Source organism: Ascidia mentula, chromosome 8, assembly GCF_947561715.1.
Source record: "Ascidia mentula chromosome 8, kaAscMent1.1, whole genome shotgun sequence".
NCBI classification, from domain to species: Eukaryota; Metazoa; Chordata; class Ascidiacea; order Phlebobranchia; family Ascidiidae; genus Ascidia; species Ascidia mentula.
The window spans coordinates 18,009,713-18,030,498 of NC_138573.1; the positions used below are offsets into that span (position 1 = coordinate 18,009,713).

Consider the following 20,786-nt stretch of genomic DNA (forward strand, 5'->3'; position numbering starts at 1 on the left):
AGCTCAAGAAACATACGCTAATACACAAATCAATATTAAATTACAAAGTATTCCATTTCAATTTACATTCGTTTACTTTATTAGTTCGAAATGCATTTTTTTCTTCTGCTGCCCTAACTTGCTGTACTTGTCGAAGGAACATTGCAAAACAGGGTTGCACTTTGGCCATTTTACATTTATAAACACAGAATCTTGCTATTAGTAAAATCAAATTAATTAGTTTTTCCCGATTTGTATTTTCGTTTTCTGTACGAAAAAGTTTAAGTTGATCAGTGATAATTTTTTTCCCATTAATTTCGCCATGCACTTACATTTTCCCAAGGCTGTTTCGTTGTGCGCCCGTACTGGTTGCTGTTAGTGGTACACTGCTGACCTCTAGCGGTGCATCACAAACGTCCACGACAAAAATAACGCAGAATTTGTTACAGCCAATCATAATTCCAAATTGCACGCGATAACACCGTTAAACTGGATTTTTTGACAAAATATTTTTAAGATACACAAAATAAGTGGCAAACGTACGGTACTACAACTTTAGCAATGTCAAAGAAGAAAAAAGCATCAAAGAGGTATTTCGAAAATGCATATCTTACGAAAACAATAGAAACTGACATAATTGTGCACTTCTACCTGGTGGTGTTACAAAAGCTGTAAAATTAAAAAAAATATTAGAAACGTCTTTTTGTGAAAACAATCTTCGCGTTGCAAATATACCCTACGCTCATGGGACAAACCAACCGCGAAGCCAGTATTGTAAATAAAACGCGGTAAACAAGTTTGCGTAAAACATTTTGTAATTATGTCAATTTAAAATGCATTTTTTCGAGTTCAAATTACCGCTTTTAAAAAATTAGCCTGCAGAAAAAACTCTATATTGCCACTTGCGTCGGCATCTTGTATGATGTTTAATTTTGTTTTACCTGCTGGCTGCTTAAAAATGCGTGGGAGTTATTTTTTTTAAAGGGAAGTGACTGTGGTCTATTCTTCTTTCTGTTACATTACAATCTGTAGATACAGTTGAACATGTTGGAAAAAAAGAAAAATATAAAAGCAATGATGACGGTGTGGTAAGAAGAGCAATGTAAGGATTTGTCAAAATGCAAAAAAATAAATCATTTTGTTTGGTGCAGGGGCTGCTACAAAAGTATCAATGTCCAGAGTGTATAATGGTAAATGCACATGCAAAAACATAGGCACTCAGTTCAATCTTATCAAGTGAACTAAAATGCTAAAAGCACAATGATATGTTTCACATAAACGTAATATTACAATGTCATTTGGTTCATTCAGCTTTAAATATATGCTCGTATTTTTGTTAGCATTAAGTTGTATTCAAAACATAAGAATTATAAATGGCAATGATTTCTTTACTATATTTATCTGGGTTATGAATACATAAAACTTTAAAGTTAGTTCAACTGTCCAAATGTTTTTGCCAACTTGAGTCGATTTGTCAAACATGTAAAAAACAACCATGCATGACCATATAAGTTATGCATGATATTTGTATACATAAGATACAAAACCTTACAAATTGTTTATTAACAATAAATGTGGAGAAATATATGACTTTTGCTTGACTAGTTTTTGGTGTGTTTCTTTTTGGATCCAAAAACTTAACTTTATTCAAAGAGTGCATTTGGATAACTGCTTGGGAAACAATATGGTCTAAATTATGTATTTTGACAGTCTGGTAACATATGTGAGAAATTATAGTAATGTTTTGTTGTGTTTTACCTGTAAACTTCTCGCATTTCTCCTGATTTTTACCACTCTTTTTTTTAGGAATGTAGGGAAAGTGATTTGTTGTGATAGAAAGAATTTGATTTCAGTGTCGAGTGGTTTTGTTTATCTTAGAAACAAACTATATGCACAGCCTTCTTCACAAACATTAGTAAGTAATTATATATGATTTTTATATGTCAATCATTGATAACGAATCACATCGGTTTCAGTTTGGTTTCCTAAAAATAACTTTTTAGTTTATCCCAATCAGCAATTCTAATTGTGTGCAGTGGTGAGCACTTAGCATCAATAGGGTGATTTTCTTGAAAATAAAAGTTTCATTTAAACCTGTTGTTGTCCAGTCCCAGTAACACGCAACATGATAGGCTCCTAACAAAGAATCTTCCATTGACCATAGGTGGCTGTTGTGATACTGTGTTTGCTCGTTCCATTGGGTATCAAATGAATGCACCTTTTAACTTCGCGCCAAAATAACCTCCCAGAGGTCTCCCATAAAAGCATTATTGTGCGTCCATCGTAATAACATGTGGGCAAAACCATTAGTTCGTGAGATGTTTTTGTCAGGTCTGCTTCTCGAATTACGGTTACCTCACGTACAGAAAGTGGTTCGTCACAAAAAGGCAGTTTGCAATCCGATCCTGGGGCACTTAGGTGCAGGCCAGCGCTATCGGCTGTTAAATAAAAGCCCAGGAGCGCTTTAGCTCTGTGGTGCGTACCCTGAATGGGCACGGCCCTATTCGTAGGGACGGGTTTTCTTTACACCAAACCAAGCGTCAACCTCGCTGAAAAGCCTTCGTGTAATTGGCAAGAATGTAAACAGTAGCTTTTCAGTGACAGGGGCTTGAGTTCTATTGTGTTGAAGCGCTCCATTTCGGAGGAGCGTTAAGCTGCGTTCCCAGGGCTTAGCTCGTTGTTGTGCAACGGCGTGCTTTCAGGACTGTATAAAATATTTAAAGCAAAAACTTGGCAATGTTGATAAACGCATTGGGGAAAAGCCTTTTCGTGTACAGAGGCGTCAACAATTCTGCACTAGGTCCGCACTCGGTTGATGGAGACCTTATTTTACCACGACCATCAGTAGGTAACTGTTGATCGGCAGCACCAAAATTAAAACTTACTTGAGAAAAGTGTCACCCATACTGTTTTGTCGTTGGGTGTGTTTTTGTGCAAGCTTTTACAATGTCAGTTATGTTTCTGTGGATTACAGGTTTTTTTACGCGCCAAGTTGTGCAGGCGCCCTTAATATAAATGTTTTAAAGCTTACCGATTGGTCGACACTCCGACTGTATAAATGCGCTGGCATTCTTTGCCGGACAATCATTTGACTCAAACTCGTGAGATTGCTTTCCCACGCTAACTTGCCACATTGTAACTTCTTGAGAGTCAGCAGATTCAACCGAGATAAGTGGGACCAACCGTTTGTGAACAGGATGATTAGTGTTCATTCAGAGACGATTTTTCGCACCAAGCCTCTGTGCTGACATGTAGTATTTGTTCAACTGCCGGATGTGTTTTTTTCGTGTTGCTCCTATCGGTTGTTGTCTTCAAGAGTTGCCCAATTCCATGGGGTTTGAATCGTTGATTTGAAGTCCTTGTTTGGAGGCTACTAGAGCACTGCAGCTGACAACTAACACTTTAAAGCCAGTGCACAATAAATAAATATTTAAAAATTTAAATTTAAATAAACAGTATGTGGAGAAAGGAAGTATAATAACATTTTCTTTGTGTGAACGTTTTGCTTTACGATCGCACTGACTTTCACCTTCAGCGTAAACTCTTTGTGATTTGTGTCCAGAAGTCTGCAATGTTGGACGCCCTCGTGTTTTTGTGTATCGAGTACGGTACCGGGCTGAAATCACCGTTGTGGCATTGTATATTGGGGTAAGCCCCTAATCAACGCCCGTTGATGTCATGATTTTGTGTTATGTTGAAACGTTGTGAAGTGGAATTACATATCATGACTCATGGCTCAGTGTGGGCCCAGCCGAAAACACTCCACAACAAGTGGGGACGCGAAAAGTTGGCATTTTCGTACGCCACCTGCTACCTATCCCCACGATTCAGAGCGATTAACCCCGTCGTCCCCCGACAAATCTGTCTTTTTGAGCACCGCAAACACGCGCTTGATCTTGTTTAAGCGTTTAAGCGTCAACAAGTTGGGTCTACAGTTGGTCAATTGTTTTACGTCTAATTCAAACAATAATTGATACAGTGTTGTGAGGGAGGCAATCAAGAGCAAATGGACTTGAACTGTGACAAACCCGCACCTGGCTTGTTGGTCATGCCTTCAAACGAATGGCACTTCCCCGTCTGTCGTGTGCCGTTCTCCTGATACATATGGACACGCTGTTACTTTAGATCAAACGGGCGTCGCATTGTGCTATTTTGTGTTCGATAAGTTACTCTAAAAATGTACCAGGTTTCGCAGTTGTCAAACGCACGTCTTTCAGCAGTTTGTTGCGCTGATCACCTATTTTCCAACCGACGCGTTAGCGATAATTTTTTTGCATTACTTTGTTTATCGGCCAGCACACTCCTAATTACTTAACTCTGTTGGATAGCGCTGAATGTTTCCGCAATATGGCAAGAAGGAAACACCCGACTTGTTTTTATCATTGTATTTTCATCATTGCGACAAAAAGTTATGACGTAACCCAGAGTTGGGTGAAAAGGCGCTTTTCAGTGATGCTAGGACGGCTGGGTAAATCTTACGCCGTGTGTTTGTTGTGGCGATGGAACTGGTAGATTGCTATGTCGTCGTGGATGGCCCTCTACTGCTCGAAGGGTCCTCGCCTTCAGTGCACTTAGCGTGGAAAGTTAAGCCTGCTGAAGCGGTGGTTCGCATGTAGTCTGAAGAAGAGCGCAGAAAGGGGCGACATTTTATTGCCTAGTGTTTTTGCCTACGCAATGGAGGTTAAGGGGCCCCAGCTGCGCAAATCGTCCCATGTTATTGTCACTCATGCTTGGTCTGGGATGTAATTGGATTCCTTTAGAAAAATCCTATCCCGTTTTGCATATGCAAATGTTTTGCAGGCATGCCTTTTGTGAAATTAATGCATTTCTCCATAGCATTATGTCACATGTTGTTATACGCCGACTTTAAATCCTCAGCAGAAATTTCATTTTTTGTCCTCAAATCACCTCTTGCTTGTGTCGTGCCGCGAATTCCTTGCACACACTGGATTGCAACCCTTGCTGCACTGATAGGCGTCGCGCTCTATCGAGTAGCTTCCAAGTGCCAAGTTGAAGTGCTACGCCCACGCCAAGCACCCACCAGCAGTGCTATCAACAAACACCGACCAAGTACAATCGTCAGCTCAAGCACTGACTGGGTTATTACGTCGTATTTAAAAGCATGTAGCTGCCATGTTGATTACCTACGTTGGTTGAGACTTTTCAGGGCTACATGTAAATTTTGGTCACGAAAGCCTCCCATTATACAAGATTTTGATGCTGAGAAGTTTCTGCTCGTATTTATTGTTGTCGAAAAAGGTAATGATTCCGAATAAAACCCCGTGACGTCAGTCTTTTTTCTCTACGATCCTTCTCCCAATCGGCAGGGGATCGTCTCACTGCTCCAGCGCCTTTAAATGCCCCCGCCGTTTCAGCAATCATGAAGGGGTACCCTCGGCGCACCCAATCCCCAGGCCTCGGTGTGTCCGTCATCAACCCTTTCCCGTGCAACCACCCATAGAAACAACTTTCCTATTTTCAATAGATTTTCCTAATGATTTCTTCCCACAATCCAAACCCTTCCGGGGCAGCGTATTTACTTTTGATTTTATAGCGAAAAAACGGTCAAAAAAGATTGGTGGTGCGTTTATGGCGACACAAGCGATTTGAGCAAGCCTTATCTTTGCAAATGCATTGCCTTAGGCCGCAGATGATAACGGTTACAATTGGGTGTGTCTGAACCTCCTGAAATGCCAATGCGCCGACTTCGGAAGTTGTTATATAATCATTAGGGGGCAATCGGAAACGATACTGTTACCTATAGACCTTTATCAAGAGCCTAAATATGTTTCCTGTAACACACTTATTGTGAGTTTTGTTCTATGAGTTAATCTCAAACCCTTGTGGAGTCGGCTCAAAAGTTTACGTGAAATGACACGATAAATTGTTCATATACTTCGACTGTAGTTCTCATCAATTAAACCGCAAAAGAAACCTTGTTTATCTCATAAAAATTCCATGCTGTGTTAAACATCTCTGAAAAGATTTCGATCCTTTTTATTCAATCACCACCTTCCTCATGCATTCCTGTTGACATTCTTGTGCCACTGACTGAGTGTTGATGGATGCATAAAAGGGTGCGCATTTAAACAAGTTTCTGAGGTTCATAAGGTCTTATTTTCCATGCGAAAATGTTTACGTTACCACATGTCACATATTTTTCAATTGTTCTTTTTGGTAAAAGGTGTCAATATAGTGTTGGGAGTCAATAAACTGATTTGTCCTTTGGATTCATTGTAAAATATCAGTAGAAAAGTCACATGGTCTTACTTGTTAGCGCAAGTCCACAAGCCACAAACCATGTGCTATGGATCCCAAAACCACTGTTGTCATGAAAAAATTTCCCACCCCAGCATATCGTGGTTACTGACAAGCAAATTATTGCCCCAAGTTCTGTCAGTGGAACGCCTCTCTTCACCACATCGAGCGTAACCACCGTGTCATGAGATGGATGAGGAAACGGTATAACATGTGATACGGTGGCAGTGCGCGTCCGTTCGCAAATCAAGTGAGGCGTGGAAGCGACTTCGCTTCTCTCCCACAACGGTTACTGAATAGGCTTCGTCGCCAGCTCGTCTGCCTGCTTGAAAAGGGTTTGGTGGTGTGATTCACCTTTACAACAAGTGGGGTCAGTCCCAAGTGGAAGGTACACCGTTACGTCTTCCACTGAGCTATCAACATGCAATGGTGGTCCGGTGCGTTTGTTTCGGGAACTACAGACCGCTATGTGGGAGGCAGGCTTTGTTTAGGTTTTCATCGGTAGTTTGTGTTTTTCTCTGTTGGACTTTGCGCTTTCATATGCTTATGCAAGGTCTGTACGCACTACGCACTGTTCGCTTGTGCTGTTGGCTATGTTAGGTATTACGAAGTTATCATTTATGTATTTGAGTTAAAGTTCAGTTTAGAGTTGATATGACGTTTATTAAACATTAGCGTGGTCCCTAAGCAACACAGGGACCAGGAAAAACACAGCAAGTGGTAAAGTGGCCTTATCGACTGCAACACCTGAGCACATAGATTTGTGTGCGGTTAGTTTGCCTCTCCATTGTCTTTGCGCACACTTCGAGTAGACAATCATGTGCAAATGCTCCAGCAAACAGTAGCTAGGGATCCCTTATCACAACAAACATTTCTCGTAGGTGGCTTGGTCCCCATTGTGACCACTTGAATAGTTGAGCCTCCTACAGGGCAAGGGTGCAGAAGCTGGGCTATTGAAGTTGTGAAGTTTAGATAGTAGCTCAAACTTGCCTGCTTATGACCACTCGAAAGTTGCCTCATGCCCTTGGAGTGCTACTCAATTTTCCACCTTGTTGACACAACATCCAGTGGGAGATTAAAAATGAACAGTGAGTGCGTTATTGTAATTTTGGTGGCCGGGGCCTTGGCACAGTCAGCACAACAATAATAGTTTATTGTTTGTTTCGCTTTTTGTGGGAAATTACTCTTGGTTTTCAATAACGTTTTAACTTATACCAAACTCCTACAAGCTTGCACGTTTTGTAAATTAGGTTTTCCAATTTTTACCCATTGTCAGCTCATGAGTATTTCATTTTTGCATTTGTTTGGTTTAATGAAATAATAGTGTCATCGCATATACAGTTTGTGTTGAAGTTTTGGATGCCAGTGCCCAGACAACCTTACCACTATAAGCTATTGCTACAAAAGCAAGAGTGGTCCAATGTTTTACAACCAATATAACAGTAACCTCGGATAGGCTTGAGCTTGTGAAAGATTATAAAGTTTGGGTAAAACCAGGACACAGGTTTGAGAAGCGTACTATTTAGCTCGTTGAATTTATTTCACGGTAAAAATTTGAAGGTGGCTTGTTCCACGTGGTTATTGTAGTCAATGTATAACAACTTAGACGTCGTAAAAAAAACGAAGCAACTTGGTGGGAGTATTCCAAGTAAGCCGGTAATATCAATGTGGTGGCTCAGGCGTTTATGCGCCACAAAATTTGTTACTGGCGATGAGCGGCGTCTTCTTGCTTCTAGTTGGCATCTTGTGGTGTGCAACCTCCTGGCACGGGCGGATCGGCAATGTTTTCAACTAATTTACCGACGGTTAAGAAACACTGTTTAATACCAAATGGCATGTTAATCGAATTGCGCCTTGTTGGTGTTTGTTTCTTATGTTTTGATAAGGTGGCGGCATTCGATATAAAATCTTCGGTACATAAATGTATAATTTTACTTATTTTCTTAACCGTGGAAAGTTTTCTGTATGTTTTCTGATGTAACTTGCTGGGATAAAAAACAAATGTGATATTTCATTAAAATTAACTCAATCACTTGTTATCCTAGTTGAGAAAGCTCACGCAGTAACTTTTCCCGTAAAAAATATAGCGTTTTACTCGGTGGAACACGTTTCGTTGGGATTAATTTTCTCATGTGTTAGTCATCCCAAACAAAAAAACGAAGCCAATTGTTCGACGGCTTGAATTTTACTGCCCGTTAAACTGCGCACACCACCATCGCAATCTATACGCGAACATCAAAGGTGCCGCTCTGGCTATTTTACCACCACTTCTGACATAAGAAGGCCGAAGTCACAGCAGAGTCTGTACATCGTCTCGTGGTTGCTCAGATGCGATTTCACGACCCGAGACTTTTCAGAAATTTTACCGCAGAAATTTTGACCTATTTTGCACACTTATTGCAACAGACTCCATAAACGCGATATTAAAATGTTTATATGACGCAGTTACAATTGTGAACATGTACGCGCTCATTTGCTATTGATTTTGGTCTTCTTATAACTTCGTATAATCACTCACTAAAATTATTGACAAAAACTCTCTTCGTTGATTGAAACCCTACTGCAATATTAATATCGAAACCGAATGAAGTGGAATCGGACGCTATAGTTCTATTTCATTAATTATCCGAATCCAAAATAACTGAGTAACATTGTAAGTTTTGAAGTCTGAAAGTGTTTTTTTGTTCGACGTGTGAACTTCCGTGAAACCATATATGTCCAATAAATTGTCGTTTTAATTTAAGGCACGTCAGCCGTTGATGGATCTGCAATGTTAAAGCTATATATGGCTCTGCCACATAAAACCTTGTTTGTTGTTGTGTTTGCCTAACACCTTAAATGCCGTATGTAATTCATGACTTGGCGTGTGGCGAAACCCCATACACACGACAACGCGAGGCATGTCAAAACTTGAGCAGTGCTTTGTGTTTTACGTCATCCAAATAACGTTTTGACGAGGGAATCTCCTTTCTCCAAGTACTGGCCTTGTAATTTAGTGTCTCACTTATCGCAAGTCCGCCCACCTTACTCAGTGATCAAGGAGTGTCTGGCACTCGGTATTGGACTTAATGTTGGGTTTTTAACGGGCTTTTCGTCTGTACTCGTTAAGCCGGCACAGTGAATAGTTCAAGTTAATCGGTAATTGACAAATGTCACACAGATGGTGTTTAAGATTTGCACGTGTCAACTGACGGTACAAAACCAAACAACTTAGGAATGCTCAAAAAACTAAGATTAACTAACAACCTTGAATGTGACATATACTGTTTCCTTGCGATTGCAATACGTATATGAGGACGTTTGTGGTAAGTTTTGCGATTGGTTTCGGTTTTACACAAATTTTACTCATCGCATACAACAGCCTAATTTATTTGAATAGACCCAATGATTGTCCAAAAAGGTTGCCCTATGCGTCATACCAGATCAAAAAACCAGATGATTCAGGCGCTTCTCTCGGGCGTAAGCCAGCTACGTGCCCCGCACAACGGTCGTACGCTTTACACAGCAGCCGCACAAACGACGTTCAATTGGATGCTGTAAGGACACAGAATCGGCCGAAAGCAAACAGCTACACACAGAGCAAGGGGGGCTCAGCAAACAATGAACCGCATGGGCCTTGCTACACAGTGCGGGGTCGGGCAAGACAATACAGCGCTCGTCGGAGACAAATTCGTTCCTCGGCCAAACAGAATGGAGAGAAAAGTCTGTGTACTAATCGGTGGCACTCTGCTGCTCTACTTTTGTTGACACATTTCCCTGCTGTGCTCCTTCTGCTGCTTCCCGGGCACCAACTGCTAGCTTACCTGGCGCGTAAGAGGGTTTACGGTTGAAGTTTTGTTCAAAATCGTGGTTTGTTTCGTTTCGAGTGTGGGGAAAGGTTTATTGACGAGTTAGAATTTATAATCTGTCGAAGACTAAGCAGAAAGTTTGTGGCCAGTAGTTATGGGACTTGATTTGCGCCTCCTTTGTAAATACATTATATTTATTTTTCAGAGTTTATTTGCCATTTCCTGTAGCATGGGATATGTTGTTGTGTTTTCAAACAACATATTACATAAACAGTTTATTTTCATATCGACAAGGTATAATCGCTACCTCCACCATGCGAGGAAGCACGTGTTTAACGCGTGATCGTTTGGTCGAAATCCTCTCGCCTCGTGCGTTTCACCTTAATACTTTCAACCAATCGTCTGTGTGTCGACAAAAATCGTGCAGCGTTGTGCTTACAGGTGCGCACCAAGTACTGGGCGTCGTGTTATTATGGGCTTGTTAATCCACATACCATAAACTATACACTGCTGTCTGCGGCTTTGGAGTTTGTTTAGCAAATCGATATAGATCTAACCCGCATCGTTAGGTTCGCGATTTCCCATTTCAAAATTGAAGCGTATGAAGCTCATCCCATTATTGTCATTGCCTGCTGTCGCCTCGCATCGCTATAGAAAGTAGCATAGCGTGAGCAATTGTATGTTGATCTGTTGCGATTTTAACACCGCGACCAACGTCATGCGCCGAATATAGGACCCGTGAAAATAAATTATCGGGCATCAATTTTCGTGGTGTTCTCACTGGTTTCTCCCCCAATTTCGAGCGGGATTTCAGTGTAAGCCACCACGCAGTTGAAATTGACTTGAGCAATGTATTTACGAGCCTCTCGCGGCTTTTGGCTTCGCTCTCGAACCTTTCAATCATCTTAAGCACCCCGTTCAAGGTAAGCTGTTTAGAAAGAACGTTCGTATTCAGGCCAGGCCCTTGTGTTAGTCTGGTAATTGCCAGTTGGACATTCTCGGCCAATTCTTGCGACCCGAGCGCCGAGGCGCGGGTTCAAGAACATAATTACGGTTAACAGACTTTGCTGAAGTGCGACACGTTCGTCTGCGGCTTGCGCCGGATTCCTGGCGTGTTGAGAAAACCGCTACTGTCTCGAGGTGGTGGTGTTACTTAAATGTGGTTTGCTTGCAAAAATACTTCGTAGTGGACTCCGGTTGCGATCAAAGGTGGTGGCCGCCTCTGCTTATGACGCAGAAACCGAATTTCAACGGATTACACGATTGTAGTGCGGTGTGATCGCGACGGTTTCGGCGAAAGCTGCTTATGTTTTGTATTAAATAATCTGTGATGTAGAAGGCGGCAAGTTTCAAGTGATTGTATGACACGGCTCGTTGAACATCACGTGATGAGAATAAATTGTTTCTGTTTGTGAGTTCAATCCCGGCTAATGTACGCTGTAAATATATTTCCATAACAAACGCGCGACTGTTTCAGCTCAATACATGCTGAAAACACTTTTGAACCGCTCCAATGTTCCGACCTATTTACGCAAATGACCAAGTTTTCTCACGAAGGTTAGCTTTCTGCCCCACGAATTGAACGCCATACCTCCGTCTATTATTCGTAACGCTGTCTCGCTTTTTAAGCCTGCAGGCAAACGCAGTGACGTGAAAATTTCGTGTGTCAATAACAGAACGAGGAAAACCCAAAATTTAACATATTGTCGTCGAATGCCATTCACCGCAAGCTTATCCCACCATCGGTAAACTACCACACGCCTCGTCCCAGCCATCTATTTCTACTTGACTTACTTTTCACTGCAGTCTGTGGTCGGTTTTTGATGTTTTATCTGATGGCGATCATTAGGGGGGTGTTCAGAATGCCGCACAATACTTGCTCTGTTTAAAAGTTCGCCTCAAGTTCGTGCTTCATCAAAAGTTTGAAGATCTTTCGGTTTAATGAAATCCGGTTTTATTAGGACGCTGTTAATTAAGTGAGTTTAACCAACGCAGCGAAATAATTGAAACCAACATTAGAAAAAGTTTCTGTTCAATATGATATATCAAGCAGAGTTATTTGGACCAAAATTGCACTGCGCGAGTATTCGTATTTTGTTGTCCAAAATACATTTTCAGCGCTATTATCTTGCTCTATTATATTATTTCTCACCACGAAGGAAATTGCATGACTGTTTTATTTCTGGACTTTGCATTTGCGAGAACATTTCATCGTTGCTTATATCGACGTTTTGAATTTACCAACATCTTCATCTGATTCGCAAACCCATAAATTGAAACAGGCTAATTGATTGCAACCCACCGCATATCACATTGAAACAGTTTATTTTCCTAACTTCTACCGTCGGCAATGCACCAACTTGGTGGTTTTTGTGGCAGAGAGATTATATTCGATTGGAATGTGCCGGCCCAAACCGGTTTGTGGGTCAAAGCTGGTGTAATTCTTATCGTTGTAGGTTGTGTTTTGTTGCGGAATGTAATTTTCACACGGCACGTTTACGTTCAAAGTATAAGTCAGTGTGTGACGTCATTATCCTTGTTACAAACCTGAAATTTACGGATTTTGATTTTTGGAGAGTTTGATCGGATCAGCGAAAAAACGATCGATAGTAACTCTTATATTGCGTGATTGTGGTGGTATGCGCCGTTGAGGAACGACATTAAAGCGAAAATCTTTATGTGTATTGCACAGATAAATTGCAGAATTGAAGTGAGCTTTTTAGGTTCCTATTTCAATTCAGGGGTCCAATTCATTGGACATGCTCGGGAAAGGTACAGGATTCAAGGTGACCTGATACAGCACTATGCCACACAAGGTTAACGTTGTTTTTGCGGTTTGCCGCAGATCGACTTTTGTTAATCCTCTCTCCTATCTTCACATAATATCGCAACGTTGGTGGCCGCCCGCACCTTTTGACATTTCATTGAATATCAATAACTTCGCACCGTATAAGCGCTTCACTTTCTCGTGTCGTCGCACTGTGGTCGTATTACGGGGCTTAAAGATTCATCCCGCCTCTATCCCCATGTTCATGGCAGCATGAAGCCGGCTTGTGTGGAGTAATACAACACTAGAGAGTGGTGCATCGTTATCATAACCCCGCGATATTACGTCAGTATCGTGTCCAAATGACATTTGAGGTTGTATTGCGGTTTTCGGGCTTCAAGTTTTCTGCGGCATGGGGGAATGCGGGATTGGAAACCGCCAAGCTTTTGCGGTTTGTTAAACAGCCTTGGTACATCTGCTTCAGGCATATTAAGTGTATGATAGAGGGAAAAGCTGCGTTGATTAATATGCTGTGCTGTTGCAATTATATTGCACATGCGATATTTGCCATGCTGTCTACAAAATTGGTTCAATTATAAAACAAGTTTTACTACCAAGTTAAAAAGAGGAATTCCTTTCAAGCAATGAGAATTAAATTATTTTTGTTGTTGTTGAAAAATTCTAATTTGCAAGTTTGATTTTTCCCGAGCTTATTTCGTTTGTTTTACAGGTTTTCGTAAAAATAGTACACTGAAAAATACCTGATACCTTGTTATTAGGTAATTCGGGTACATTACATTTGCATCGAAAACGATTGGAGGATCAGACAAAGTTGTTTTGAATTGCTACGAAATCGTGAGTTTTTGGCGACTACACACAGGATTTGACGTAAAATTTAATGTTTTTATCTGGGTTGGACGTTTTTAAAAAAGCTTAAAAAGACCGTCGTCGTCGGTCGCTATCGCACATCTAGGCTTATTACCGAAAAATATTATCATAGTGTTGGAAAAACAAAGTCTCGTTGTTGCTAGCATAAATGTGACGCATTCAGTCGTTACCACCTATGCCTCGGGGCGACGGTGTATATACTTGGTTGTTATATTGAAGCCGAGGAGATTTATGTAAAAAACTTCCAGCTGTTTAAAAAGCACTTCTTGGTGTATGCAATACCGACAACTGGTGTTTCAATTGTGTTACTTCGCTGGACACTGTAAAACCTCGTTTGTAATATTGCTTTATAACAAATAATTTTGTGTGAAACTAGCTACATGACCTCTAAACCCTTGTTTGACCTTCACGAATTACAACTAAATGTGTAATTAATAAAGTTGATTTTGGAGGATCACATTTTCTTCCGAAATACGCAGCCACCTGAAGCATTTGTCACAAAGATATTTGTGGGTAAAGTACGTCGGATGCTGTTTTGGACGCTGACCGCAGAAACTTTACCAGGAAAAAACGAGATGCTTCTTGTGCAATTGTAGCGCTTTCGAGTGGTCTGTTTACATGTGGAAATGGAGGCGGCAACTTCCCACATAAGGAACAAAAGGCCGGTGGATTTTCGCTAAACCCAAAAACGATGGGTCTGTGGCCGTTTCTTGCAGCTTCGTTTTCTCTCCCTTTACAGTATTATCAACTCAACCTCTACAGCCTCAAACTCGCTTTGGTTCCGCCTACGCAGCAACAATTGGCGTCACTGTGTTTTTGGACCAATAAATAACTGAGCAATGCGTATTCCCACGCTCCTTCCACCGTCTTACGTTATTAGTCTGGTGCGTAAATATTGACGTCAAACTATTTTTTGGTTTCAAAGTGGAGGATTTCACTCCCGTGTTGTTCGTGCAAAGCGTGCAAGAACTACCTTGCCTATTATTATGGTCTAACTGTGTGCATAATAATTGATATCACAGTGTTTTGCGATTGATACCAACACTTTTGTCAGAATCGTCATCCACTTTCTGTCACGAAATATTTATATAAAACAACTGGTCAGTTCCTTAATGATTTTTTACAACTAAGGTTTTGCACAATCCGTTTCACTTTACATTTGTCAAACAAATTAGATTCTGTGGAATTTAGCCAGAAGTTCCCCATGTCACCGAATTGATATTCGAGGACAGGCGGGAGTCGATCCAATAACAATCATCGCTTCTCGTAGCCTGCCATTATTTGTCGCACTAGAATTCCACCACCTACCAATGAGACGGCTCGATTCGCTCAACTTAGGCAAGAAGGTCACATCCTGAAGCACAAAAATAGTTTTAATACCGGGTTTGGGTCAACCGGATTAGACGAGGAAGGTTATTTGGTTCTAGAGGTGGCTGGTGATTGTTGGAAAGGCATGCAGGTTGTTTGGTTTCTGTCGTCGACTGTGGGCAGAGAGATGACAGGTGTAAGCATCTGGAATGTGAGGCTGGTCAGTTTCTGTGGTTTCTCACATCACCAGTATGACTCATGGCATGATATTCATCACTTCATAATTCCATTGTTCCAAACACCGTGTAGATGTTGCTGATCACTAGAAATAAATGAACATAATACTTCTTTTGGTTTCTTTTCTCCCGTGTTAAGTGTGTTATGTTGCTGTCATTCATGTGCATCTTGGAACGGGTGACCCTCATTTCGCCTATGCTTTTTAAAAACGTGATTTTGGTCCTTTCGCTTTTGTTGAAATTTTCAGTGATCTGGTGGAATTTCATCACATTACATTAGAAACGAACCAACGTGCCATTAATGGGAGTCTCAATCGTCACTAGCTCCCCACCAAAAAGCGTGAAATATCGCATTGCGCTCGTAAAGCGGCGAGAAAGTGTTTCACTTTGTGGGTGCGCCGGGCAATTGAGCAAACAAACGATCCAACCGGCGACGCCCGTCCCACCAGCGCCATTTATATCCGTGCTTCTTGCATGTTCCAAACTAACCCCACAATGACCTGAAGTGACCTGTGTTGACCTCCAGCAGACAGAAGGCGAACAGTCGGTTTACTGTGAAACGGTTGTGCATAGTTGTTATTCAATTTGCGCTGCCGATGACAGATGCAAAGCGCCCGGTTGGCGCTCCGGTAAATCTTGCCCGATGATGGACACGATATTTGCGCGCTTGGTCCTCATAAGAATGTCCTGATCGTCATACAAAAGCGACACTGGGGTTTCTTTGCCTCTGGAATGACGGTCTGATGCTTGGATACCACACTACGCCAAAAATTGTAGTTGATGCTCAAGAAAAAATAGTTTTTTTTGTAAACGTATTAATATCATGGATCGTTTTTTTTTTTCTAATTGGAATTCGGTTAAGATGGTGTATATGTGGTGCGGAAGCTAATTTACCATTCCCGTTAAATAGGAAAGACATTGTCTTACTTATCATCTGTAAAGTTACGTATTACTCTCCAATTGCAAGAGACAAGCAGATCCAACACTGCAGCAGCTTGATTATAAAGTTCAGTTCATTTAACCACGCTGAAACAATTTTCAAACTGCTGTGTTTATTTTTTGCAAATGTGTAGATGCCATCCGTGCAAAATTACCTTGTTCCTGCATTCATGTGAACGTCTACAACGAGTTGTATTCCCACGAGCTCGTGCAATGACAAGCTACCATCAAAGCAAGTTACATGCATCAACATTACAACCAATCCCAACCTCTGCTTGTTTTCCCCATGCTATGGCATCTCTTGTGCGTACGAGACGTGGGATCAGTGTTGCCGCGAAACTTCCAATTGCTGCCCTTTTTTTATGTAGCTGCTTAATTTCTTGGGTATCTGACACCGTCAGCTACTGGCTATTAACAAGATTTAACGAAACCAAAAACGAAACGAAAGTCAAGGATGAAACTGATCGCCAGTGAGTTTCACAGCAACTCAATTAAAGTCGTCATATCACAGAACGAAATGCTAATAAACAATATTTCACTTGCGTTTGTGTTTCGGCGAGCTTTCATATCCAGCATCAAATAGAATGAAAATCTATCGAGGGATCAACAAAACCTTTTGTTCTGATATTGAATGTTGGTGGTGTGTACGCTTGAAGAGGCGGAGAAATGTAACTGCTTCAACACGAGGGTCTTTGGCGTGGTTGTGAAGGCGCAGCCAAGTCGGCTCAATTCCTAACGCATTATAAATCCCGAAACCTTTTCAAGGCCTAATTGCCTCCCGTTGGGAATGCGCGCTCGGAATAATTCTCATGGCACAGTTGTTACGCTCTGCGCCCTGCGGTGGAAAGGGTCAACTCTCGAATTTCCGGGAATAGTTCGCTGTTTTTGCGGCTCCAATATACTTGGACGGTTTACCGTAGCGCGCTAATGGTGCATGAGGGCAGCTTGGCAATTGCAAGCGGTATTGTGAGGTTCAAGTATCAGTCATCGCGTTAATAGTTCGATGTTTTTTCCCGTCAAGGTTGCATAGCTCAATGCTGTAACGAGATAATGGAACCTTGCTGGCGGACAGTATATGGCGAGCTGTACAGAAAATTGAGAAATTCGTTTAACATTATGTTCAGGATATATATATAAAGAACAAAGTTCTGTAAGTCGTCAGTAGTTGTAGTTGGAAAAGCCGTTTGTGTATGTTGTAAACTTTTGCTTCTTTAAGTTGCCCTTGTGACAAACAACACGGCATTTTTATTTGATCTTCTGCAGTATGGCAGCGTTTTTGTCGATCGCGCTTCTGTGCAAACTTTTCGGATTTGTTCTCGTGCAGATGCTCATAAATCCCCTTAAATTTCAGTCAGTCCGTTGTCAAACCGCAAATTCAAAGACTTTAGCGCCCACCAGGAGTCGGTTTGTCACACGCAGCGCTAAGAGCTCTTGAAATGCCTCTTAAATTGCGACTCCACCAAGTTCGAAACCTCCCTTCCAATGCTCTTGATCGTTGAGCAGCGCATTCAATTCTTACTTCTTTGGACGTCCCGTTATTTGTCCAAAACCCGCTACTAGAAACCTCGTGCGATTCGTTCCTCTGCCGGCAGAAGCCCGCGCAGTGCCTTGCTTAAATATTTGAACAACGCCAAGTCGCTCCAGTGTGTTTAATTAAAGCGCGAGGGGCGAAGAAAGGCATTGGTTGTGTGGTTGCCGCCCAAATGACTTTCCTGATGGATGGGAACAACTTGTCATCCGTGGTGGCCATTTTTCACTTTTCGGCGCCTTCTCATGTGGTTGTGCTTTTATCCTACTGTAAAGGTTCGGAAACCTTATACGTCAAAGTCTTGCCTCATTGTCGCGCTGGTCTGATTGGTGCAAGTTCTTCTCGGGTTCTTTGTGAGAGGTAGTGTTGTCTTATTATTGAGAAATATATTAGTTTTTCGTTTAATGCCCGGACTGATGCTACCTTGAACATTATAACGACATCATTGAGCACATGAGTGTTTTGTCATATCTTCAACTTCGGTTTCTTTTACATAATTTTGAATAGAAGTAAAAGTTGGATATATCTATTATCGAATATCACTGCATCGTTAAAGGTGTGATGAACTTCCATCAGCGCGATTTGAATTCCTCTAAGCTGCCTTCTTTTTACCCAAAATTCCATTGTTGTTCGGAGCGCCCCGACCACCAGAAATATTCACCTTTCCTTATCAACGCGACAAGAGCGCAAACAGTGGGGACTTCTGTAATAAATAGCGGTAGCGAGAATTGGGGAGTGTTGACTCGTTCTGTTTGTCAGACTTTTCAGCGCGCTTTGCCTCCGCACCTTTCAACGATTAATTGCTTCGTTGTCACCCGTGTTTGGTAGCTCCAGGATTAATTCCGTTAGCGGCGGCGATTTCGCTTCAAGGTTGATATTTGTTCGTCGTGAGTAAAGGTGATTTATGTTGAAGATGGCACTCCAAATCAAACTCCGTGCGAACAGGTTTTTACACTTCGCACAACAATGTTTTTTGAATGCATTCAGTTTTTGAAACTAGGCGATTTGTAATTATTAGTTGTGTGAAAGCTTGTGACAGAGTTTTGCATATTTTTTGTGGCTTTCCGCTCCCTTTTTCTTGTACATTTCCACGTTCTGTGCTCCCTTGGCCTGATACGAAGTGTAGAGGACATTCTCGGCTCGCCGTCGAACCCCAGATGCGAGCAACATTAAAAAAAACTCCCGTCTTCAACCATGTCAACCTTTCCCGACCCACGCGGTTGAACAGTTCCGGTTGATAATCTTTGACAAACAACATCACACTCACACCGGATTCATCGCTCCTGTTCGAACCCAACGACCCACAGTAACCCCGTTACCCAGCAACCACCTGGAGACGCTGCCGGGATTCCATAGATTGGTGTCTTGCACATTGCTGTTATTGTGCAGTCTCTGTATTGCAGCGATGGCACCGCGCCCTGGGATTAGCCTTGCAAACTATGTTATAAGATTACGCGGCGGTGGCGGTTGAAAGCACTGACGAGGGATGGCTTTGCGCCAGGCAATTATTTCCCTTCTGATGTTGCGAGGAGTCTGTTCGCGTCATGCAACAGAAGTTAATTAACCAAGTGGGTGGAATTCCCTGTTTCATCCATAGCGAAGCCATGCTGTATTTTATTTGAGATGGGTAAATTACTTTTTCGTTTAACATTGACGAAATTTGTGGATCCTCATGTTGTTCCACCGAGTTCGATCGGGCAATGGTTTATGTTGAAATGTTGTAACTTTTTTTGCTCACTCCAATTTAGATCTACATTATTTGTGTGCTGAAAAACTGATATCTTGCGATTGATCAAAGCTTATAAAAATACTACGTGAAATAACCACGTGGAAAATGTAGTGAGATGGTGTTAGATAATACAATAGGAGTTGTTGGACGGATAAATGGTGATTTTTCTCACGAAATCTGCCGTAGGATCATAACAATTCTCCGCCTCAATCCTTCTTGTTGTCCTTTCCTCGTCATCCTCGACTTCAAAGAAGTTTTTTCGACCTGCCTCACTGCACAAGTCCGTTTACAGTTCGTCCGAATTCCCAGATCCCGAAAACGACCCGCGAAGCTCAACCGCTATCTCCACACTCTTTCGAAAAGATTTGGTTTCAAAGAGATAATGACGTAATAGGTTACGCGTGAATGGGCACGGCGCGGGGACTGTCATTATCGGTTTAGTGATGCAAGGGAGGGCGGGTTCGCACCTGCATCAATAGACTCCTCTACCTTGTGTTTGTGGATGCATTTCAGGGGGTCGCCGAACACGTTCGCCACCGTTTTTGGTCTTATGTCCCAAGTTTTCGCGTGGGCGCCTAATGGGATTCGTGAAGTCTTGGAACGTGATGGTGGTTGTTTCTGTAGCGATTGTCGACGGGAAAACATTTTCTTCGTCGCGGTTTCTCATCCGCACAATTTGATTTTCATGTTCCGCCCCTTCAGTGTTCATGTTTATTGCTACGGTTGCCTTGTAGCAGAGCGCTGACTCGAAATCGGCTGCTCATTATGTCTTATTTTTCACAAAGGATGGTTGGCTTACCACCGCCCTATGTCATTCTGCGCTTTTGCCTTTTTATGCTTTATTAAGTGTACATTGGTTGAAGACGTCTATTTGAAATTTGTGACGTGGGCCTGTACAATATCAACTGCGCAAGCCATTGTTTTGTATTTCATCGAGCTCCCGCTCCCCCTTTTTTGCCCTTATCGAAACCTTTATCGGCCGAACTCCTGCTTCTCATCAACCAAAAAACGTGCGCTTTGACCGCATTCTTACGTGTCTATACCTCAAATACCACGCATGTTGATGTCCCCCCAATAGCCCAAGGATCGATCCTAATATGTCATTATGTCGGTCACGCTTGGTTTAGCGTGCTCGTCACGTGTGACTTCAGACGCTCTTAAGAGTCTTTTTCTCGGTCCACTGATTGTGTGAGGCCTGCTCAGTGCCCTTCTTTCGATAGTGTGTAAATCATTGGGCCCTAGGATCGCCTGAAACAAAGGTGAAAAAAATGGGTTTGTTTGAAAATATTTTGGTGTATTTAAAATAGACAGATTTGTTTTTGGATTTTATGATAAAACCTTGCAAAATACACATTTAAATGCTGGT

General features: G+C 41.9%; 1 protein-coding gene across 1 annotated transcript in view; it reads left to right on the forward strand.

Annotated features, from left to right (window-relative positions):
* The first annotated feature begins 1,874 nt into the window (after nucleotides 1-1,874).
* LOC145911091 (uncharacterized) overlaps nucleotides 1,875-20,786 on the forward strand; it is a 40,157-nt gene continuing 21,245 nt past the window's right edge. The window contains exon 1 of the mRNA XM_082998335.1: nucleotides 1,875-1,894. The gene's annotated coding sequence lies outside the window, so the exon portion shown is untranslated. The remainder of the gene's footprint in view (nucleotides 1,895-20,786) is intronic.